The sequence below is a fragment of the Aedes albopictus genome, chromosome 2, assembly GCF_035046485.1.
Source record: "Aedes albopictus strain Foshan chromosome 2, AalbF5, whole genome shotgun sequence".
Classification (NCBI taxonomy): Eukaryota; Metazoa; Arthropoda; class Insecta; order Diptera; family Culicidae; genus Aedes; species Aedes albopictus.
This window is the reverse complement of record NC_085137.1, coordinates 32,808,162-32,833,412: the sequence shown is the minus strand read 5'-3', so window position 1 is coordinate 32,833,412 and position 25,251 is coordinate 32,808,162. Positions and strand designations below refer to the sequence as shown.

The 25,251-nt window shown below is 37.5% G+C and overlaps 1 protein-coding gene and 1 non-coding gene across 6 annotated transcripts in view; one reads left to right on the top strand and one right to left on the bottom strand.

Moving 5' to 3' along the window:
• Nucleotides 1–25,251, top strand: part of LOC109621731 (ras-interacting protein RIP3) — a 1,021,901-nt gene that overhangs the window by 935,000 nt on the left and 61,650 nt on the right. The window lies entirely within an intron of this gene.
• On the bottom strand, nucleotides 1,573–1,645 carry Trnav-aac (transfer RNA valine (anticodon AAC)). The gene has a single exon. It is a non-coding gene; the product is annotated as a tRNA-Val (tRNA).

The following is a 25,251-nucleotide window of genomic DNA, read 5'->3' as shown; positions in this document are numbered from 1 at the left end:
TTGTTGGTCTTGTTAGAACGGCAACAATTCAAAATTGCAAACAAGATGGCAAATTACAAATTCAATAGCTGCCTAAGCTAGATAACAGGCCTGAGTCTTGATAATACTGGTAACATAATCAAATGTACAGATATGTCTTTTCATCTGGTATATCCTGTAAAATTTTGAAACTGTTGATAAAAGCAACTACCTAACTATAGTTTGCAAACCGATTTTTAGTAATGCAGAAATGATCACCTATGTCAAGCAATTAAAATCGCGTAGTGTTTGTGATATTTCACAGCACTGATATGAGGGTACCTTTTTATAAAATATATAATATATCGGCATCAACATTTCAAAAGGGCGTAACTGCTTTTACAACCAATTACTTCTCACAGAGCTGTGCATCGTATATCATTCATCTTACGCAATTCACATTCATTAAACGAAAGAGGAGGATTTTATCTTTCTATTTGTGCTAGTGGATTGCTTGGGAGGGATGAGATACGGTCCACAGCTTTATGAGAAGGCATTGGTTGCAAAAGCAGTCACGCCCTTTTGAAATGTTGGTGCCGATATATGGTCATCTACTCTGAAAATCCAAAACATTGCAGCAATTTAGAATTTCTAAGACTCACCAGCGCCGCCTACAGTCTAGGTTACCCCTTTTTCAAATACTCATTCTAATTTACAGCTCTTTTGTCCACTAGTTCACTGCGTGAACAGGGGACATTGTTGACTGCTGTGCTGTATATGTGCGAAGTCTGTGGAACACATTCTTGTTCACTAACACTGCTAGCATCGATCGCTGCATATATTCTACTTTCTCGACGGTAGAATGAAGAGCACGTGATGTTGTTGCGGTTGTTCCTTATTGTTTCAAACAGAGCCCATTAGCACCCCCGTGGGTCGGTCACCCATTTTTCGGCTCGGTTGGAAGGAGCATGTGCTCAGAGAAGAATCAGTGTCAATCGACGATTTGTGTTGGCTTGATAAAAACTTTCTGTGGCGCGGCTGGGAATTGAACCCAATACCATCCGCATAAAAAGCAAACGTATGGTTCCCACGACCTCGAGGCCGCAGCGGAGGTTCCTCTAGTTCCATTATTAACTAGGCCATCTACGTGATGATCCTTGATGTCTTGATGAACTTTGCTGTGAAAGTATTTTATTCTATGTTGAATGAATCTTAGATTACAGAAATTTTATGCCATTCCACATCACTGTTGTGTGTCAATTCAAATAGATCGATAGCACTTGTTTCTTTCTGTTTTTATCACTGCTCTTCTCTTACTACACAAGAAACAAGTGAAATTCTGAACAGTAGTAACATTGATTGGAATTTTCGATCTTTCTTGAATAATTCTCTTGTTAAACCAAATGTTACATGTTTTATATTTTCAAAACAAGTACTGGCTCTCTGAGTGTGTGTTAAATTACTCGAAAAAGTATTGTAAAACTTTAAAATATGACTCACTCAAAGTGCAAATTTTCATTAATACCAATCCGTGTGGTCAATTATGAATTTCAAATAACTCAACGTACATATGTACAGATGGGTAAATTATTGGTTAAATTGGGAAAAATTCACAGCTCAGGTGAGATTTGAACTCACGACCCTTATTCGTTAGACAAGCGCTTTACCAACTAAGCTACCCCCGAGCAGAAGAGAATAACAACAGCATAACAAAATGCGTTATTTTGGCAAAATAACTGCGTAATGGAATTAGTTATTTTTATGTTATTAACATAACATATTGAGTTATAAACTTGTCTGTCATAAGCGGCAAAATAACAAGTCACATAACAAAAATTTGTTCCTGGAAAATCAATTTAATAACATGTTTTGTTAGTGTCAATAACAACTTGATAACAGTGAATTTGGGAAATATTTCAAGAACAAGTTTTGATTTTAAAGAGTTATTGATAACATCTCGAAAGCAAAATTAGTTATGATATCAAACAATCGCACATGCTGTTGAATAGGATGCTAAAAGGGAGGCGATATGTGTACACTTTACCAGTGGTTAAATGAAATCATGTACGCATATGGCCTCCACATTAGCATCCTTTTCTACATCATATATGACTTCGTGTTGGCTGAGAATGCTACACATTTTTAGACTAGCATGTGAGAATGGCGGAACAATCATTGCGAACTTCAGTTTCTCTCTTCCCTCATAGGCGTATTTTCAAATATTCATATAATCTTTTACCACAAATATGTAGATCCGACTTCATCCTCTGGAACGACAAGGAGAACATGTGAAAATATAAAATATTTCTCTTATATTTTCAGCATTCGAATTTCGGTCCCCATACAGAGTACCTCGGATCATTATCATCGTTTGACGAACTCTTTTCAAGATTACGGCTCAGCTATGAATTATTTCCGGAAGAGCCTTTATTGAGTTTTAAATATTGTTTATAATGTTTTTCCAAAAAAAAAGAGGTTTTGTGCCTTTTTGAGAACGATTTCACGCATAGTTTTCGAAATCACTCAAAGGGGTTTTCCCTCTTCCCAAATTTAGAGTTAAAAATAAATAAATAAATAACTAAATAAATAAAATATTTCTGAAGCATAACTCGCGAAATACTGTAAATAACGTTGTTGATTGACGTATCAGAAGGCCGGCTCCAGAGGTACGTTATCCTCCAGTTGGGACATTTGTGCCATTAGAAATATACAGTTTAAATATATACATTTTAAATACATTTTTGCTGTATAAGAATTGAATCAACCATTCTTAAGCAAATTTTAGCTTAAGAAACTGTTGTTCAGTTTCTTCTGTATCTTGGGATAGCATAAAGTATTTGTACACTCTCAATTATACAATAATAATCAAACTTATTCCACAACAAAATGTAATATTGAAATGTTATTTAATGGCTGTATACCAATAGCTTGGTCATAACAAAATAAGATTGTCCAACAAAACATTTTATGGAAACGTAATGCCTTGATAATACAATAATAACAAAACGAGATATAAAAACAGGTTTTGTTATTTCGTAGTTATTAATTTGGTATTCCCCTCTGCTCGGGCCGAGCCAAATAATGTCCCGGCAACTTAGTTGTCATAAGGTTCAATTCTAATCTCATCGATCTACACTACCCGTCATAAGTACGGACTCACAAAAAGTATTGCAACAATATTGCATCACCCTGACTCACCTCGATATCTCCAAAACCTGAGGACTTACAAAGATGCTGTCTTCAGGAAAGTTATTCAGAAGGCCAAAAGCAACAACTTTTGTGAAGGCGACATTTTTGTAGGTGTTCTGGTTTTAGAGATATCGAGGTGAGTCAGGGTGATGCAATATTGTTGCAATACTTTTTGTGAGTCCGTACTTATGACGGGTAGTGTATATCATCTTCCCCTAAACCGCAAATATAACCATCTCTGTTGTACATATGTACGAAGAGCGAAAGGATTTTTCCCAATTTAACCAATAATTTACCCATCTGTACATATGTACGTTGAGTTATTTGAAATTCATAATTTAAAATATGTTTAAATAGGCTTTTTAACCATTATGTGTCCGTAAACCTTTTGTTTTTTTCTACTCCGTGCTTTTTAAATGGGCGCTGGGTACCCTGTCGGCCACATAAGGGTTAATCTAATTTTTAATTTTGTTGATTTGGGGTAGCATTGATCATGTCAGTGATCAATATTCTTTTGTGTTGAAAATATCCTTACTTACTAAATCCGGGGTCGCTGATTTCGAATATGTTGTCCAAATTCTTACAAGTTATGTACTTTTTGAGTTATTTTAAGATTAAAACCCTCCAAACTGGGAATAACGCCTAAAGATAGCCAATGGCTTAAGGAATTGATAGCCTACTTTTAATAAACCGTATATTTCATAAAAGTTTCGTTTATTAAATCCAACTCCAGGATATCAATATGATAACACAGTGATTTCCAACCTCATATTGTGTGTAGTATCCACGCCAAGCACGAATGTTTGACAATGTACATATGTCATTGCGTTACGAAACACAGTTATGGAAAAATCGATTTATTTCAATGTCTATGAAATTCAATTTTCATGAATTGCATCTAAATGATAGCAGATTTCGATATACCATTCGATAGCAGAAACTGATTGAATGTAAAATGATTGTTTGAACATTTCATGAGGTCGGTCAAGCCGATCAATGTTACCCCGTTTTACGGTACCATATTTTCAGGTTCAGCTTTTGAATTGAATTAGATATGGCAAAACGACATTTCCAGCACCAGTGTATCCTAAGCAGTAATTTGCTGACCAATTTCCTTTCAAGAAAACCGTCATAAAGCTAACATGATTTTATTTCGGCTCAATGCTATTTTACTTGAGATGTCTTACTAACACTGACTCTTTCTGAATCGAAGATGATTTATGACGGAAGTTTATATGATTTATCATGTAATTAAAGTTTCTGTGAAATTCCATGCTCCAAATATGTGCATTTTATGTCACAGAAATGTATACGTTTCTATCGTTTTGATACTATATTTAGGTTTTAGCGGAATTCTAATCAAATATTTAATAGAAAGCCTTGCTGAAAATTTCAGGGAATGTTCCGTGTACAGTTTGGCTCCGTTTTTGTCATTTTTGTTCGTGTTTGTCGTTTTTTTCTTCAGGAATTCCTTAGCAGTTTATCCCACACGTCATTTTTTATATCTTCTGGAGTTTCTTTCAAGAAATCCACCAGGAATCGGAATTTGTTCGGAATTTGAAAATCATTCGGCGTTTTAATCAAGACATCCTCTTAAAATTCACCTAAGAGTTGTTTTTAAATTTACCAAGATTTTTCTTATGAAATTTCTACAGGAGTTCTTCCAATTCTTAGAAATTTCTTACGAGAATTCATTCAAAATAATTCTCTGAATAACTTCAGAAATACTTTCTGATATTCCTCCAGCAGTTTCTTTTGAGGTACACTCAGAATTTCTTTCTGGGATTCCTTCACAATAATTGTTGAATTTCCTTTGGGATTTTACCAATAGTTACTTCTATCTAGTATTTGTTCATGAACTCCTTCTTGAACTCATCCAAAATTATGTAGCAGGAGTTCCTTATGGAACTTTGATTTCAAATTCCTCCAAGCGATTTTGATAGATTCTATCTTTATTTGTCTAGGGATGAAAATCATCCGAAAATTGAATCTGGGAATCCTACAGGAACTGCTTCTGGGTGTCATCGAGGAGTTGCTTACTGGAATTCTCTAGGAGTTTTTTAAACAAATCCTCCAGACGGTCTTTCGTGGAGCCCTCCTGGTGTTACTTATAGGCATCTTTCAGGAGTTTTTTTTTCTGAAAATCTTCCTGGAATTCCTTGTGAGAAACCTTCAAAAGGTCTTTCTAGGAATGCTGCAGGAGTTCTTTCAAGCAAGTCTCTAAGATTTCCTTGTGGGAAACCTAGAGGGTTGATGGAATTCCTTTAGGAGTTCTTGCAAAATCCCTCAAATCGAATTCCAACATTTGAGACTAAACTACTGTTCGGTAAATTTTTGAGACAGTAAACTCCTGAATTCCCTAAGGGAATGCTTGAAGTATTTCCTCAAGAAATTCGCAGAAGAAATCCGTTTGGAATCCACACAAGTTATACTAGGTAGAATCCTTAGCAGGAGTTACTGAAAGAATCCAACATTACAATTTTCGTAGGTAATCGTAATCGAAAGGTGGAATTCCTAGATGAAAATCTAGGATAAAAGTTCTGTAAGAATCTTGAGAAGGAAGTTCCTGGAAGAATGCACACATGACATCCTGGAAGAATCCTCGGAAGGAACACCAATGAAGACGCCCTAACCCAATATACTAATGGTATGACAAAAATGCTCGATTATTCGGGGTGATAATCGAGTCCGGCCTTCGATAGTTTTATATACATATCCCATCTGTTATTGATGTATTATGGCAAGCTACTTGTTTCATCTTGTACCGACTTTTCGAACCTCTTCGAATGAGTGTAATCAGTTTCGTACCTTTTAATTCCGCCCTAATTGCTTATCCTTTGACAGATACGCGTATTTCGACTACCACTTGTAATATTCCTCAGTGTCAGTTATCTACTGGATCCAGGTACGAAACTGATTACACTCATTCGTAGTGCTTGTTCCATACTTGAAATAGAAGTTGATTAAATTGTTCTAAGATATGAAAAAAGAAGTTAAATTATGCATGAGAGCTGAATAAAAATGTGTTTTAAACTACTGTGGCGCATACGTCGTTTATGTCATGATGAGATACCTCTCAATCAACGTTAAACTATAAATAACAAATATTCGAGGGAAATTTTTCATGCATATTTTAGTGTTGACAAAAACGGAATAATTTGTTGAAATGGTGACAAAAAACAAAACCACCCTGTAGTTTATATGTGTGAAAAATGCTGTTTTTTAATAGACTGAGAGCTTTCTTTGTCAATCGACAATTTCTTTATTTGTATATCGTGTAGCTGGCACTATAACGGGTGGCCACTAAATAACGGGAATGCTTTTAGCAGCTGATTAAAAACAATAGAAGCGTCCATAGAGTAAACATTTTTTAGACAAAACCATCGTCTATCTATCCACAAAGTCAGCGTATTTTTTATTTTGTGTCAACTTATTATGTTCTGCAGAAAACGACATTGAAACAGGAAGCACTACCAAAACGCCTTGGACGGCTCTACTGATTGCTCAAAACAACCGTAAAAAAAGTTGATAGTAAACCATTATAAAACTAGAACCCGCCCGGTTTTGAATGAATTCCACATTTCGGCATCCCAAGAAACAGATCCTGAAGGAAATAGAGGAAAACTAGCAAAACCAATAAGCATGATATCATTTCACCTAATAAAATCTTCTTTTGTGACATGGGCTGGATAAATCAATAGAATGCCTTGTTAAATAACAAATATTTACATCAAATCACATTTACACATTGAACAACATGTAAATGGTTCGTTATAAAAAAAAAATAGCACAAAAAAAGTTCAACAATGAACCGCAGTGCACAAATTACATCGACACGTTTTGGTGATACAGAAAAATAACATTTTTTGGAAATTTCTATAAATGTCATTTACGGGAAAAGGCTACAACCAAAGCAAAAAAAAAAAACAAGTCAGTATCCCCATTTTTTCTTATTACTGTTTGAGTGTGTAGATGCTAAAGGTAGCTGAGAAACCATTTATTTTGACCAACGATTTCACAGACGCAGAAAATGCGTGAAAGTAAACTCTGAAAAGTCGTACAAAGCAGTTGCTCCAACATCACTGCAAAAAAATACTGTACAAATTACTACGTTCAACTTTCTTAAATTTTATATTTTCCATGGACGTACATTGTTAAACCTTTATGATAGTTAAATTCAGATTGCCATTTTTAAAGATCATATATTTTTAAGAGCACATTCAAAGCATTCCCGTTATTTAGTGGCCACCCGTTAATACTATAGACAAGTCAAGAGAATTTCTATCTCGAAAAATTCACGAATAGAACTCAGGCTGATAAATATGCGTTTACTGCCTTAGCTTAGGGTCTTAAACTTCAATCTTGTGGAGCGGACCTTGTATGATGGTTAAAGCACGTGACTATCACGCCGAGGATCTGAGATCGAATCTTAATCCCGGAAAAACTAGCGAAATGTAAGTTCTTCCTTCGGAAGGGAAGTACAGTGTGGGCTCCGAGATGAACTAGTCTAGAGCTGAGAGAATAGTTTTCTAACATTCAGGACTTCTTAGTCTCTCTGATCAGATTTTTTCCTGCACTGTGTAAACGTTTAGTATCCCATCATTTTTCAGGACGATGACGTGCAGCAAATACATCTTCAACCCATCGTCTCCCATTCGAATGACAAACATAAACATTCCCAAGAAACTCGACATCGCGCGAACGATTGCGAGCGATGCGAAGAAAGCGAAAGAACCCATTCAAATCACTCTCCTCGAGTGACTCGACTCAAACCTCACCAAACTTTCAATAAAAGACGCGCAAACAAACGGCAAAACCGATGACGGGGAATGATGAATCAGAAAGGAGAAAAATCACGCCGACCACCGTCGGTCGCACCGCCACCATCGCCGCGTGGAAGAGTTTATCAAAAGTCAAACAGAGCCGTGGGAAAAAAGTGGCCTCCCTCACTCGGGATCGCGAAGAGGCGTTATCAGTGCAGGATCCGCACAACTATAGGATTCCTGAGCTCGCAGGAGGGAAGAGGGCTTAATGGTGTGTGCGCTGCTTTTTCGGCGCAAATATTTACATGAACAAATATGAACACACTCCGGTCTGATGATGGGGCTCGAAGACGACAAACTTGTGCCTTTCTTATTGCCATTACCGGGCGGCTCTCGATGGAGAAGACGGGATTGTGGATTTCTACTAGGGAGGCGGCGGATTGCGATAAGGGCCCATATAGCCGAGGCGGTAAACGCACGGGTACTCAGCATGACCATGCTGAGGGTGATGGGTTCGATTCCCGGTCGGTCCAGGATCTTTTCGTAAAGAAAATTTCCTTGACTTCCTTGGGCATAGAGTATCTTCGTGCCTGCCACACGATATACGCATGCAAAATGGTCATTGGCAGAGGAAGCTCTCAGTTAATAACTGTGGAAGTGCTCATAGAACACTAAGCTGAGAAGCAGGCTTTGTCCCAGTGAGGACGTTACGTCAAGAAGAGGAGGGAGCGGCGGATTGCGACTCTTGGAAATTGTTTGATTTATGTTTTCTTACGGGGACTGACTGGATCTATGGAAACTTGGTAGGTTTTCGGCTTTCAGTCACAGAAAAAGCGTTGATTATTCTAAATCATTGCCTACGTTTCGATCCTATGGTTGGGATCTTCATCAGGGCTCGATATGAATCAACTTGTGAAGATCGTGTTGATCACACGGTGGAATGTCGTTTGCATTGGGTTCGGGCACCGCACTTGTAACATTAGACCAACCAGCACCCTGGTTGAGATGGTGGGTGGGTGGTACGTTTAACCGTTCGAGTCGCAACACTTGGCACTTTGGGAACACTTCTGTTCTTGTTCGCCAGATTGGCGAACCCACGATCTTCACAAGTTGATTCATATCGAGCCCTGATGAAGATCCCAACCATAGGATCGAAACGTAGGCAATGATTTAGAATAATCAACGCTTTTTCTGTGACTGAAAGCCGAAAACCTACCAAGTTTGATTTATGATAAGCGACATTTGGTTTGTTTATGGCAACGCTTATGGCGTTTGAACTCCATTAATCGTGCGGACGGACTCTGTATCTTGAATGGTTGTTAATTTTGCAACATTTCATTCGACCCCGCTTCGCCCTCTCTCTCTAAGTTCGAGGATGCGAAATTGAAGGCGGTGCAATCCAGCGGAGCAAAAATGAGTAGTAAAACATTGTACGAGCATAAGACGGTATTACACTGGGCAAAAGGTTTTTGCGGCAATGAATTGATAACATAGAGCATTTCCAGCTGAACGCACGAATCGCTTGGATGAGACCTGTTTCAATTTATATAAAATGTTGCTCATGTATGATCTTCTATCTGAAATTGTTTTTTATGTTATTGGTTTTGAAATATTCTTCACCTAACTTTTGAAAAGGTTTTTTCATACAACCTAATGATCTTTTTTAAAAAAAAAGAATAGTGCGTCTCCTAATGTTTCAGGCTAGAGAACTTACACAGTTATTTTTGTATTCGTTTTTTTTTGGTTAGAAGTTTCAAGGGTGTTACTTGGGATATCTTGGGGTCGCAAGAGGCTTCAGGGAGTTTTAAAGGGCGTTATAAAGGTTTTCAGAGTCATTTAGGAAGCTGCCAAGGGTGGCTTAATAGGGGGTTGATTTTAGGAATATTGAGAGAGTTTCAAAGGCTTTTCGCGGGGGTTTCATATAATTTCAGTGGCGTTTCAGGGGCTTTCAGTGGATTTTCAGGTTTCCACGTTTGTGGGGGAGTTCCAAGGGAGAGGGGGCGGGAGTGGTTGAACGTCCCTGAAGCCCCCTTATACACCCTGTAGCGCCCCTGAAACCTCTGTCACTCATGAGCGCGACACCCCTGACCCACTGAAATCCTCTGAAACAAGCCCAGACCCCCTGTAACGTTCCTGAAATCCCATGAAACTCCCATAACTTCCCTGAAGCCCAAAGGAACGACCTTTGAACAAACTGAAATGCCTTCTGGAACCCTCTAAAACCTCCTGAAGAACTCTATAACACCCTGAAAACTCTCAGAAAGCTCCCAATTCTCCTGTTAAACTACTTGAACCTACATCTAACGCCTCTAAAAGCGGCTGATAATCCTCTGAAACTACCTGAATTACCAATGGAAACACCCTGAAACCTCCTTGGACCTCTTGCAACGCACACAGAGAAGCCCTAAAATGCCCCGGAAACACCTTTAACGATCCAGAAACCGACTGCAAATTTTCCGGAACTCCCTGAAGCACCTCCGAAGACCCTTGAGATCCCTTAAACCCTCTGTAACCCCAATCAAACCCTCCGAAGCCCTCTGAAAGCTCATGAAACTTCTTGTAACGCTTCTAAAACACTCTAAATATCCCCTTTCTGGAACTCCCTGTAAGCCCGAGGAACCCTTATGGAAATTTACATAAATCTCCCTGTAATACTTTCAAACGCCCCTGAAACCCACTGAAACTCCTCTGGAATATTCTTGAAATGCACCTTAAACTCAATGAAACCACATGAAATAGACACTACACAGATAAAAATAATGAGATTTACACGTCATGTAAACTTCATTTTAGTCATGTAAACTTAGTGTTATGATGGTTAACATGATATATCATGTAAATTTGTGTTATATGTCATGTAAACTCTCAGTCATGCTGAATTACATGACATATAATGGAAGTTTACATGAAATATCATGAACTTTGCATGATATGTGAACTTCTGTGATATCCCACGCTCCAATAATGTGCATCATATGTCACAGAATTTTACACTCTTTTTTCGATCTGTGTATACCATTTTCAACCAGAGGTTACACTGACTAAATAATTACAAACATGAAACAACGGACAACACCCGAAACGCCCAGTGGTTCAGTGGAGAATGTTCCTTTTGAAGAAACGGCTGGAGCGGTATCTAACCGATACTAAGAGGCTTACGAAACGACCAGACGACTGATCCTAACCGCACGGAAACGAATCCCACCGCTAAATGATTTAACGCGATATCTTAAGCGATTTACAGTGCACGCTATTGCAATGCAATGTAGCATTTTATGCGACTTAATAATTTACGTGAAAAAAAAAACAATTCTTGTCAACTCAGCGTCGAACTAATGGCCTAATGGTTTAAGAAATAAGCTGTTTATTTATCATGACATTCTAACTCACCTCAGAGTTTGTTGAAATGTACCTAGTTTATTTACGCTGTGAAAAGTAAGCTGACTATCTGATGCTAAAAACAACGGAGCAAATCATTCCGCATACTATTACAATAATGTCCTGCCTAGCCCCACTCATTGTTAATTATCAGAACTATGAAAACAAAACACATGATTTAGTAATAACACTAGTTTACAAAATAAAACGAAAGTCGTGAACTTCTGTCAACGACCAAAATTTTTGAAGCATAATTTAGTGCTGATTTCGAAACCGTGCTTCAAAAAATTTAAAGTAGAACAGTTTTTGAGTTTTAGCTCAATATCGAGTTTTACAACTTTTTAAAATATGGAATTTCATAAAATTCAAATATCTTGCGTTTTGTTCACCCAATTTTAAATCTTTTTCCATAAATTAAAAGCTGAATATAATACTATTCGATCATCTGAATGCAGGTTTTGCGTCAGATTGATGAAAATTAAGATATTGGCAAGTTTTGGGGACGATCTCCTTAAATTTTAGCAAAATTTCCAAAAAAATAGGAAAAAATGTATTTTTTTCAATAAGAAAAAAACAATTTAAAAATTCTTTTTCAACGTTTATTTGACATATCATATGTAGGTGAGTTACAGTAAAAAAATCAGCTCAATCGGAGCATTGATTGCGGAGAATGAGATGTCTGAAGTGAGCGACTTTGCTTAAAAATAGAACAAAAATCGATTTCAAATCATCAACTTTGTATGGAAAGTCGAAAAAATTTCCGCTCTACTGTAATTTTTTTCCTTCGCGTTTTCGAACTCAGGGTATGATTCTACACTAAAAACGATCATCAGCTTACCGAGTTCAAAAATGCTGTAAACTAGTGTAATGGCTGTTCACTTTCTCGTAGCTTTCTGGTACTGTAATCGCATCTCTTACATTACTTTCACATATGAAATCGCATTAGGTCAACCAAAACGATTAACGCTTATGCGAGTTTGCATGTAACGAATGTATCGTTGCATTTATGCGATTTTTTTTTCATACACCTATGCGAGTTAAACTGTCATAATACACGCAGAAAAATAAATTGTAAACACAATTAAATTCTAGTTCAAATCAACCGATTTTTTAGTTTACTACTTATGGCGACAAACTGATTTCTAGTTTAAACTGAACTGATCTACTGTTTGATAATACAAATATTTTCATTTGCCGAAATTTTTGACAGTTTGCAAAAAAATGCAACTAGCGCCGCCTAGCTGCAGAAACTCGAACCAAACGATAATTATTCTGAAAGCCCTTGATCTACCAAACAATTTAGCCGAAGACACCATCTTTTTAAAGAATCAGAATGCTGAGATATGTGAAATGTAAAATTTGTACGCTATCTAGCGCCGCCTAGTGGTGAAATCACGAATCATACGGCCCATATTCTGAAGGCCCTTGACCAGCTGAACAACTTTGCCGAAGAAATCAACTCTCTAAGTAATCAGGATCCTGAGATACAAGGGATGGAAATTTTGTCAGTGTTGCATCTGCTTGTCTAAGATAAATATCACATAAATCACAGACAAGCAGATGTGACACTAACGAAATTTCAATCTCATATATCTCATGATCCTGATTACTTAGAAAGTTGGTGTCTTCGGAAAAGTTATTTGACTGGTCAAGAACTAACCGATTATAAGACTTAAGATTCAAAATTCCACCGCTAGGCGGCGCTAGAGAGCAATCAAATTTTAAATTTCGCATATCTCAGCATCCTCATTTTTTAGAAAGATGGTGTCTTCGGCAATATTGTTTGGTAGATCAAGGGCTTTCAGAATAATTACCGTTTGGTTCAAGTTTCTGCAGCTAGGCGGCGCTAGTTGCATTTTTTGCAAAGTTTCCTGATATATATGAAAAACAAAATTTGTTAGCTCACTAGCACCGCCTAGCGGTGGAATTTTAAATCTTAAGTTTTATTATCGGTTAGTCCTTGACCAGCCAAACAACTTTGCCAAAGACACCAACTCTCTAAGTAATCAGGATCATGAGATATATGAGATTGAAATTTCGTTAGTGTCATACCTACTTGTCTGTGCACTTGTCGTACACTGGAAGCACGACTGAGTGCGCTCTCAACACGCACAAAATGTGCACGCAGAAACTGAAAAAACATGTTTGTTCTAACATTTGTTTGAGCACTCATTTTGAGTGTGCCGCGATGGATGCCAGAGAGTAAGCGGCTGGTTTATGTGTGAAAAAAGTTGCGTAGTTCACCCTCGCTCTCGTTGAAAATCGTGTGTAGGGTGTATGTTTTCTCTTCTCACGTTTCGCACTGAGGAGCATGCCATCTCTGGTTGTCTGAGCATTGTCTAGTCTAGTAATTATGCATCAGATATGTCTATTGTCTATATCAGTATTGTAAGAGTTCATCCAATACGAACAGTAACGAACGAATAGTCATGATTGTTTCTAATCATGTTTTAAGCGGAGCACCAAATGAAAAGCTACTTCAACAGTCAGTTGGATGAATTGTCACAGATAGCTATGGCACGGAACACGAAGCATGAATAATAAATCTGTAAAATTCCTCCAGACTGAAAAAATATTCAATGTAGAGTAAAAGTCGGGTAAAGTTATATTGAATGTTGGACAACATCGAATAATAGTTAGGTTTAAGTTTAACCCATTTATAGATCAGATGCCTCGAATTTCTTCTTCGACAAAGTTGATCAGGACATCAAGAGCTAGTTGATTCTAGGTTTATCCGCTTGTGAGTTCAAGAAAATCTAAACTGCTGTATCTCTAGAACCAGACCACTTAGAAGAATTTCGTCTTCGGCAAGGATGATCAGTACATCAAGAACAATCCGATAGTGAACATGTTTATTCGATGTTTATCCCCTGGGTGGCACTAGTGAGTCTTTAAAATTCTAAACTGCTGTATCTCGAGAATCACACTACTTAGAAGAATTTCGTTTTCGACAAAGTTGATCAGAACATCAATAGCTGTGCGATGAGTGAACAAGTTGAGTCTGGGTTTATCCGCTAGGTGGCACCAGTGAGTCTTTGAAATTCTAAACTGCTGTATTTCGAGAATCAGGCTACTTAAAAGAATTTCTCATTCGACAATGTAGATCAGGACATCAATAGCTGTCCAATAGTGAACTAGTTGATTCTAGGTTTATCCACTTAGTGGCGCTAGTTTGTCTAGGAAAGCTCTAACTGCTGTATCTCGAGAATTAGGCCACTTAGAAGAATTTCGTCTTCGGCAAGGATGATCAGTACATCAAGAACAATCCGATAGTGAGCAAGTTGATTCTAGGTTTATCCGCTGGGCGGCACTAGTGAGCCTTTAAAATTCTAAACTGCTGTATCTCGAGAATCAGGCTACTCAAAAGGATTTCGTTTTCGACAAATTTGATCAGGGCAACAAGAGCTATCCGATAGTGAACAACTTGATTCTAGGTTTACCCACTAGATGGCGCTTGTGAGTTTAAAAAAATCTTAACTTTTTTATCTGTAGGACCAGACCACTCAGAAGAATTTCGTCTTCGACAAGGATGATCAGTACATCAAGAACAATCCGATAATGAACAAGTTGGTTCTAGGTTTATCCGTTGGGTGGCAGTAGTCTATAAAATTCTAAATTGCTGTATCTCGAGAACCATAGAAGACTTTCATTTTTGACAAAGTTGATCAGAACATCAAGAGCTGCCCAATTTGAACTACATAGTTGATTCTAGGTTTAATCGCTAGGTGACGCTAGTGAGTCTTAGAAATTCTAAACTGCTATATCTCGAGAACCGGACTACTTAGAAGAATTTCGTCTACGGCAAAGATCATCACATCAACAGCTATACGATAGTGAACTTGTTGATTCATCACCGCGGAATCTTTATCATTTCAGTGGGTTGACTCTTTTGGGTGTATTATGTATTAAAGCAGCATGATTCGCGTAACGCGTTTATTTTTTTCCGGCCCTCTTCAGACGCCACATGCTGAATGTGACCATCAGCTTGGTCTGTCACAAATATACTATGTAATCAGTATTTACTCTATTGATAATCGGTTACGCAGTCTTAGGGTTTTTATTATTTAGCAACAAAAATCGTATCGATCAGTTTTATAAGCGGACGAGATTTAGGCACTTAACTCAAGACAGCCTGATTTCGCGAAAAATTCGAGTACGTGAGAAAATAATTGCTATTTAACCACGTGAGACAAGTTCAGGAATTTGGCACCTTCAGTCTTGAAAATCAAACGATTTATTATATTCAGCCATGGAATGTGGCCTTTTTCAAGGGAAAACCTATAATTTGAAATGAGGGCTTTGGTTGATCACAAATTGAGATTTTAATCTGAATGCGCACGGCATGAACAAAACTAATGATGGCCACAGCCTATGTTAAAATTCACGAATAAAAAAAATTAAAAAATAACACAATTTGAAACGAGCTCACCAATCAAAGGACAATCTTTGAAATTATCGATGATTTAACCACCTAAATTTGTTGGTCTAAATTTAAAACCATCAAAAAGGGATGGTTCAAACTGCTCATTCTATGGCTGCCACAGAAAGCCTGCCACGAAATGAGCTGCCGCAAGAAGTTTTCTTGAATGGACAATTTTTAATATCGCGAACATTACATCTCGCGGGCGCGCGCACACAGTCTGCTCGGTCGTCATTGCCTTTGGTCGTAAGTCGCCCGAGTCAGAGCCGCTTGGTAGATGGCAACAATCCTGTCGTAGTTTTTGCAACAACAATGGGGTCCCCTCGTCACAGTTTACATACACTACAATTCGGTAGTCGTACAAACATCGACAAGAGCTCGGTTCCCAATTTGTTATGGGGATCCTTTTGGATGAAGGGGAGCACAACGACAAACCAAAACATCCAGCAATTCATCACTTCCTGTTGCCCTTCTCTGTTCTCTCTCTGTTGTCGTTATTGTGAAACCCCCCGACAGAAGCTGAACATCGCATCGGTTTATAGCGTCGAATGCTGCTGCTGGGCGGTTGTCGATGTAGAGCTTTTTTTGTGTTCCCCCCCTATCAAAAGCTCGTAAAATGGTAGAAAATTAAATCCCATTTGTCAGCCTTTTGTTTTGCATTGTGGGTTCTATTCCTGGTAGGATATTATGTTCTCCATTCATGGAGACTTTACGATTCTAGTGACAGCTTGTTCTGGTGAAGACTAATGACGGGTTATTAATAGTGTAAGCTAAGGAAGAGTTCAAGAGGTATTACAAGTAGAAATATAATTGTAGAGTTTGTATATTTTGTGACTATAAAATATATTTTTTTTGCTTGGTAGTCTAGATTTTCTCAATCGAAAATCTACTTTCAACTGTTATGTAATATTAAAAGCTCAATTTAAAAGGAAACACTTTGAAACCCTCTTCTGGAATTTGTAGTTGAAAGTTGAATAAATTAATTAGAATCTAACATGTAAGCAGACTTGGTTTAAAGTCTTATCTGATACATATTTAAAAACAGGACTTCAAGTGTAACGATATTTAATTGCTTACAATACGTTTGATCGAACTAATGATTCAACAACACTTTGATCATGTTTTCTTACTAAACCAACACCCCATATCTCCCCTCAAATCACGGTCGATGCGAATTCATCAGCATACGCCAGCAAACAAGATTTGCAATTTCTTTCCACCTGCAATTACGGACGCGCAAAATCAGACCCGTTCCATCTCTCTGCCAGCGACATTTGAAATTCAACACAAATTTTCCACTAACCTCAACCAGCACTGAGCACAGGAATTACGCAGGCAAATCGGCAACCATCATCGCTGGTTGCCAAGGCATCAGCTCAGCAATCGTCAGTCAGTCAGCCACCAGCACACCACAGCAGTTACATTAGCTGGGCTGCAGATTAAATCATGCTCGCTCCTATTCACTTGTGTGGTGGTACCTTTCATCCATTTTTATGCCCGGCACCAACAAAATGATACACGATTGGAACAGCAAACTGCATCAGCAACAGCAGCAGTTGTAATATGATGCAATCATCGAACAAACCAACCGATCGTCGATTGGGCTTTTGGGTTCGTTAAAATCGTTCAATTAGTTGCCATGTGTGCGCTGCGCCACTACTGTGCCTATTATGACGCTTGATGGCATGGCGGGGGACCTAAATTGCCACGCTTGGCGATAAAATCCGCAATAGAGAGAGAGAATTCATTAACCGAGCTGTGGTACCTACAACCAAATCGATTCTGTTTAGCATCGAGCCGAGTGACGAGGACGACGGTGGAAGCGAGCAAAAACCGTCTTCATTGGTGCCTAACCAACTAGCAGTAAGTAACTACTAGCAACTTTTCATTCAACCATCCAAGCGCCGTCGTCGTTTGTTGTTGTGGTGCAAAAAGATCCCTATTGATAACCGTTTACGACCGGTAAAAACGGACCCATTTATAGGCACAACAAAACAACAGCACCGGCGGTGGTGGTGCCACCAACGCCACCTTGTCTTCGACACAGGCTTTGCGACACAGTGGATCTGGTTTGGGAAATAGTGGTAAAAAAAAATCATGTCAGGCGTAATTTACATGAGATTCATCATCTAATCATTGAGCGAAGGACGGATCATGACAAACTAAAATCAAATCAATAGGATGGAACGAGCTCACCAGCTTCTTCGATACAAACATTTAAATTGTGATCTTGTACCGTCCTTTCGAACCCTCTAAGCAGAATACCCTCTTCGAATGAGTGTAATCAGTTTCGTACCTTTTAATTCCGCCCTATGTTGCTTATCCTTTGACAGATACGCGTATTTCGACTACCACTTGTAATCTTCCTCAGTGTCAGTTATCCACACTGACTGAGTGGATAACTGACACTGAGGAAGATTACAAGTAATAGTCGAAATACGAGTATCTGTCAAAGGATAAGCAACATAGGGCGGAATTAAAAGGTACGAAACTGATTACACTCATTCGAAGAATTTAAATTGTGTTCGCATATTTTTTGGCACATGCATACTCTGTAAAATTTTCATTGACTCCTGTGAACTGTAGTTGCAGAAATATTGCGTTCCTGCGTAGATAACTGGGTTGCAAGAGCCTACACACCCAAATTTTCGAAATGCTTCCAGCACAAAAAAAATCAGCAAAATAAATGGTTGCTGATCAACTGTCCTGTCTAAATTTTCTGGATGGTTCAGCAAGTTGAAACATAATTGCTGATACTCAGCAATTCGTATTGCTGAATGCAATTAGAACAAAAACATCAACAAAGTTTGCTGAATACCAGCAAAAAAAAATTAGAGTAGGTAGGGGTTCCCAGATCGTGTTCCATGGTGCACTTATTATTTGTTGAATAATTAGTTAAATTATATAAATTATATTAATTTCCTGTTGAACTGATTATGTCCAGGTTTTTCGAGACTGATACTCTATGAGGATATGTTAGGGGTTTCTAGGATTTTGGGGTTTGACATTCTTATAATATTATATTGATATTGATTTTTTACGCAAACTACGTCGATGACACAAATATGTTAAAAGAGGTAACAAAAAATACATTAGACCAACAATGATCTTCTTTAGAATATTTTAGTAGAATTACAATAAAGATTGTTTGCAATTTCTGGAGAATTTAGGCCATCGAAGAAGAGATTCTAAACAAAATTTTGGAGTTTCTCAACTTTGGAATTCCCTTTTCGCCTTTATTGTGGAATTATGTTAAAACCCTTTCATGATTTTTAGGCGATTTGGTGAATTCTGAAGCACTTCCTGGAAGAATAGTCATTGAAATCTTCGAGGGAATGTTCGACTGTATTTTTGGGAGAATTTCTGAAGATACCTTCGAAGACGTTCCAGTTCCGTTCTGAAGTGATTCCCGGTGAACCTAAAAAGAAAACATTTATGCCAGTTTATGGAAATATTCCGGCATTATTGGCGACTTTCAAATAAAAATTTTTATATTTTTGACAGAATTTCAGAAAAAAATGCAGTATTTCTGAATTTATAGAGGATTCTTTTCCGGACAAAATATTTGGATGAAAAAGGAAAATAATCAGGTCAAATCTAAAAAGGAAGAAGGGTAAGTGTGCCAGTTATGGCTTTAGTGGTTCCCTGTTAGGTCATAGTGGAAAATTAAAAAAGTTCTCAAGTTTTGGCCTATAATGTAAGTTTTAGTAGGAAAATTTTAAATGCATCCTGTCATTAAATACTCTTGAAATGATACAAACATTTTAATTATCTCATATAACTACTATGGCCAAATAGGGAACAAATATGGCGATAACTGGTACACTCAGCCTACAGAAAAAATATAACAGATTTCCTGGAAGATTTAAAAGCAAAACATAAAATATCCAAGCGTTTCGGGGGTTTTTATGAGAGCTCCAGATGATTTCAAAGCGATTTTGAGGCGTTTCAGGGAATTTCAAGGGACTCTAAAGGACTTCAGAGACTGTCAGAAGAGCTTCAAAAAGTTTCAGAAAGGTTTCAAGTTGAAATGACGTTTCAGGGGGTTTTCTGGGGCTTTAGAGCGTTTGACGCCGATTATAGGCGTTTCAAGAGATTACATGGCTAGGTCTTGGGGGTTTGAGGAGTTTTAGGGGCCTTCAGTATACCGTAAAATGGGGTGTTAAGGGACGGAAAAATTTTTCGTCCTTATCGATTCATGGGTTCTACTTCTTAAAACTTTCAGGAAATGTGCGAATTTTTAGAAAATGTGAAAATGGGGTGTTAAGGAATTTAAGGGAATGAATATAAAAGTTCTTATTTTTCATAGAAAGATAAAAATTGATTAATTGTAAACAGTGGCTGTAATATTTCTTGAACATCGCCGAAAAAGATTATCATAGTCCTGAAGGTGCAGGGACAGTTTCATTGTCATCTATCTTTGTATATTAGGTTTTTTTTTTGTTAAAGCCTCGAAATTGGAAAAAAAATCGCGTCAATTGTACCTGAGTGGCTTCAATTTTTAACAAACACATTATTCACAGTTACTATTTAGAGTAATCAAATCGAATAGTTCAGACTGACCAACAGGTTGTAAACTAAGGACGTGTATTTACAGTTTTTTGTTCACTTAAAAACTCATTTATATTGAAATGTTTTATATGCAAGCATCATTAGATGGCCCAGGGTGTAAACTGTGTATTCAATGCTGATATTTCTACTCTGGAGCATCGCTGATAGGTCGTATTTTAGATTCTGAGATATTTTAGCAGCCATGAGTCTTCTTCATAAATACTTTCTTTTGCAAGAGTTAGTGGCAGTCTGGTTTACATAATACCGTCGTTCAGGGTAACATTGGTTCATCGATCCCACGGATTCGATAGAAGTCAGAGAATCCGATCGTGTATGCAAACTATCTTAGAAGTATGCATTCTAGTAATCTAGCACGCAACATGCATTCCCGTCGTATTGTAAACGTATGGAATAGTGGTCCAATGTCACCCACTTTGGCCCAATGACACCCCGCGCGGAGAACCTTTTTTTAAAATTCTTCATAGTAATTCCCATATAAACCTATTTTGCTTTTGGGCCACCATTAAATCACCACCGAAATGGCTGAAAACTTGACAGGACTCTAGTTTTGCACCAAGGATTGCAATGAACATATGGGAGCTTTGAATTTTTGACATGTTTAAAGTCTGAACTACCCTAGTGGGCATATTCCACATTTTCATAAAGCTGTCACTTTTTAGCACCAATCATTCGCAATATTTAAATAAGAAAACAGACAGAAAATCTATTTTGAAAAACACGCCTTCGTTGAAACATAACGAAACATCTAAAGAACACAAACTTCTGTAAAGAGGGGACTACTGCGGCATTGAGTAATAAATATTTGACCAATTTTCTAATTATATGTATCAATCAAACACTTGTTTCTAAAGATCTATATTGAATTAGTTGAATTTATCATCCATAGCAACTATTGGATGTCTATGACCCAAAATGAAATCCGTAATACGTCATTCAAAATAGTAACTGATATAAAATGAATCAATCGCCTCAAAACTTCATGATACATATAAAAAAGTTATATGAGAAATTTCATCCCCTAACACCCAACCAGTTTATGAAACTATACTTTTTTTACAAAAGTTGTTGTTTTTCGAAAGCCAGCTTAGTTACATCAAATATTTTACCCTATTTTCGTTTGAAATCAGTTGTAGAACACCTTAGGATTACTCACATATTTTTCCTAATAATATTTCTGACCTCACAAATGAATGTTTCAATGGTAGCGAAATTGAGAAAAAGCGATACCGTTCTATTTTTGATGTCTGGTGTCCAGTTAAAAACGTATTTTCGTGAATGGTAATACTTATAGTATGCCTTTATTTCCAACACACATTTGAAACGAATTTGGAATTAGTTAATCAATTTTTATATGGTTAGGCGATTTTTCAAAGTAGTGTGTGAAGATGAATCCCGTAACACCCCATGAGTTCTTAACACCCCATTTTACGGTAGCTTAAGGAAAGTCTACTGTTGCCTCTGAGGGCTTCAAAGGCATTTCAATGCCTGAAATTTCAGGGATTTCAGGGGAAGTTTAAGGCGTTTGCGTTAATTTCAGAGGGATCCTCGGAATTATCAGAAGGCTTCAGGGGCTTTCAGTAGAACTCCAGAGAATTTCAGAAGGGTTTCAATGCGTTTGGAAGGTTTTTGGGGATTTTATGAGCTTTCAGGCAATGCCCATGAAGCTTCAGGGACTGTCAGAAGGGCTTCAGAAAGGTTTGAAGGCGTTTTAAAAGTTTACATAGTGTTTTCTTGGGGGAGTTTATGGGTCTTCAATAGAGTTTAAGAGTAGTTCACGGTGGTCTCTGAGCGTTTCAAAGTCATTTCGAAACGGTTCAAGGCCTTTCGATGGGTCACAAATTACAGAAAAGTTTCAGGAGAAGTTCAAGGCGTTTACAGAGGGATCTTCGTTGGTATCAGAAGGCTTTGGGGCTTCCAGTAGAGCTCCAGAGAGTTAAAGATATTAAAGCGTTTGTTTTTTTATGAGGCACTTCAGCAAGCTCTAGGATTTTCAGAAGAACTACAGATTTTGTGGATGCTATCGACTAGTAACTTTTTTACTTGCGGGTTTGTCGGCCTTGCAATCTTCGGTGTGTAGTCAAAACGAAATAAATATTCGACGTCCATGAGAAAGATTGCATAGACCTAAGTGTAAAATTAGCTCATAAGTTAAAATCCATAAAAAAGATTGCGTAGACCACTGAATGTTGGACATTGAACAAATATGTCGTTTTGATTGCACAGCGAAGACTGAAAGGCTGACAAACTCCTCCGAGAGCTTCAGTCAGAGGGATTAAAACTAGGTTTCAAGACGTTTCTAGGTGTGTCAAGAGATTGTCATGAATATTAGGGGAGGTTTTAAAAGACATTAAGGGAAGTCAACGGGGGTTTCCGAGGGTTTTCTGTGGAGTTTAGAGACTTTTGAATGCGCTTCAATACATTGCAAGGCATTTCGAGAGGTTGCAAGGAACTTTAGGGGACTTCTGTAATTGAACCCTATGATCGTCTCAAAGGAGTTTTGTGATGGATCTCACCCAAGCAACACACATGTTATAATAGAGTTACGACAGCGCAAGTTTTGGTTGTATAGAAGTTTATTTTACGTAATTCTAACATTGTGTTGAAATAACGTAACTTTTATATAACATGTTTGTTGCTTGGGCAAGGTGTTTCAAGTTGTTTGTAGAGGTTTCAGGGGTATTCAGGAGTTTCAGAAGATGAAGGGAGTTCAGAAGATCAAGGGGGTATCATTGAGTTTCCCAGCCGCCACTGGCCGGGGAACGAGATCTAGTTTACGGGAAAAATATACGTCAGACAATATGGCGGACTGCGGAAAAAAATGCTCTTCAGACATACCCTTGAAAATTCGGAACATCTTCGGTGTCCGTACATAGTTCCTAAATCTTGAACAATACCCTAAAACTAGAAAAATTTCCTCTTTTATTACTTTTGATTTTTTTTAAATCGGTAAATTTTCAAAGAGTTTCGTCAATTCGAATTTTTAACAAAAAAAATAGCCTATCCTAAACATTTTAGCTGTATATCAGTGAATATAAAGATGACTGTCTTGGAATTTCCGAAAGCTTGGATGTCGTCAAACATCACACATAAATAAAAATTATACTTCATGAGTTTGGTGGATGTCGAAAAGAGGAGGTTGGTCCGACAGGTTGGTTTCAGCAGATATTAAGGTAAATCTGCGGTGGTCTCATGGGGGTTTTCTGAGGAATTTCAAAGTGTTTTAGTGCAGACCTTATTTCTACTGACTTATACTGAATGGATAACCTTAGATTTCCTCAAGTCTCCAAATCAAACTTTCCATCAACGTCCTTCAACTCCCCTTTCCATCCCTCCTTAAGTCCTCCAACTGGACTATAATGAAAATCCATTTAGATATTGTTCTTCAGATTCTACCTAAATGGAGATTCTACACTTTCTGGTGGTATTGCTGGGGATTTTTTTTTCAAAAAAAGTGTTGCCGAATTCCTGAAATGTTTTATACAAATCTGAAGAACACTTTTAAACGTAATTAATTGAAAAATTGCTGGGAAAGTTTTTTGACACAGCAAAAGAAGAAGAGTTTCCTGTCTAACATCCAGAAATTTTTGAAGAATAATCAGTAACGATTAGTACAGTTCCTGAAAGAATAGTAGAATGTTGAATTTTAAAGTCGAATTCATGTGTTAAAACACCAAGTGGCTACACTTTCTTTCAGCTTTATAGAACAGCTCAAGAATTTGGTGTAGGCTTAGTATTCTTAGGTTAAGTTTGAATAAGGATCAGTGAGTGTTTACTGGACGAAGCTTAATACAATTTGCTTTTTCAATAATTATGCGGCTCGAATGTTCTCGACCTAAGCTTTCGTACACTACCTTTAGTATAAGAAATCCACAGCAGCGTATCATACGAATTCAGAGTACAATAATAACTTATAACTATAACTGATGTTTTAGGATAATCAAATTAATTTTAATTTAGGTTTAGATAGACACTCGTAGATCGCCACGTTGAGGTAACTATTGATTACGGTTTTGTTGTTATTGCATTATCATCGTTGCGTCGTGCTGTCATCGATATCCCCTTATCACATGGGTTAGTGTGAGTGACTCTATCAGAGCCGGACTCAGTCGGCTGTACAGTGAGGCGTGGCGATGCAGCAACATCATGTGAGAGTTCAGAACATTCCGAAAACCTTTGGAAGTATTCCGTAGGATTTTTTAAATTTGCTTTGGAAAATTCTAATTTTTCGGCAAGAAGCTTTTCCAAAAATGTCGACACAGTAAAATAAAAAAAAACTTTTTTTTTGTCTTGAAATACATATAGCAAATTTCGAAAAAACATCTACTACTTACTTTACGTGAGTTTCTTGATGTTCATGGATTTGACCATAAAAATCTCCAAGATTATTGTTGATAACTCTCGAGAACCTCCGCCTAAATCCCATATATAAAATCCCATTTAAAATATAACTTTCAGTCAGCCAAAAATTCCTTATTGAAGAATAGACAATTTTATAAAGTTTCCTGATTTCATAAATTTTTCTATGAATTCAATAATATTTTATATAGGGATTCGACTAGAAATTATTTTTAGAAGTGTTGATCAATTTATTGTATTTAATATAGGAAAGCTTCTGTATTTACGGCAGTTTTGTTATCCTACCAATTTATACCTGGAACTGTTTTCGAGCAGCTGTAGGAATTTTATTTTCGGAAAAGGGTAGAACCTACACATTATGTTATCAGATGCACCGCAAGGGGAAAGATCTGAAAATCCCTTGTTATAGACATCACCTCACCAGCCAAGCTCTGCGTAGGACTCTCACGTAGTTCGAATCCGTTTTTTTTTTCGTTTGCATTTCTTATCCATGTAAATTCAAATTAGCAAATAATTGGACTTTTTCACCTAATAATGTCACTTTAAGCTTCCTCAGAACATAAAGCTATTGTAGTGAGCTTCTGAGAACATGAAAGTTCCGATCTAGTTCGGATG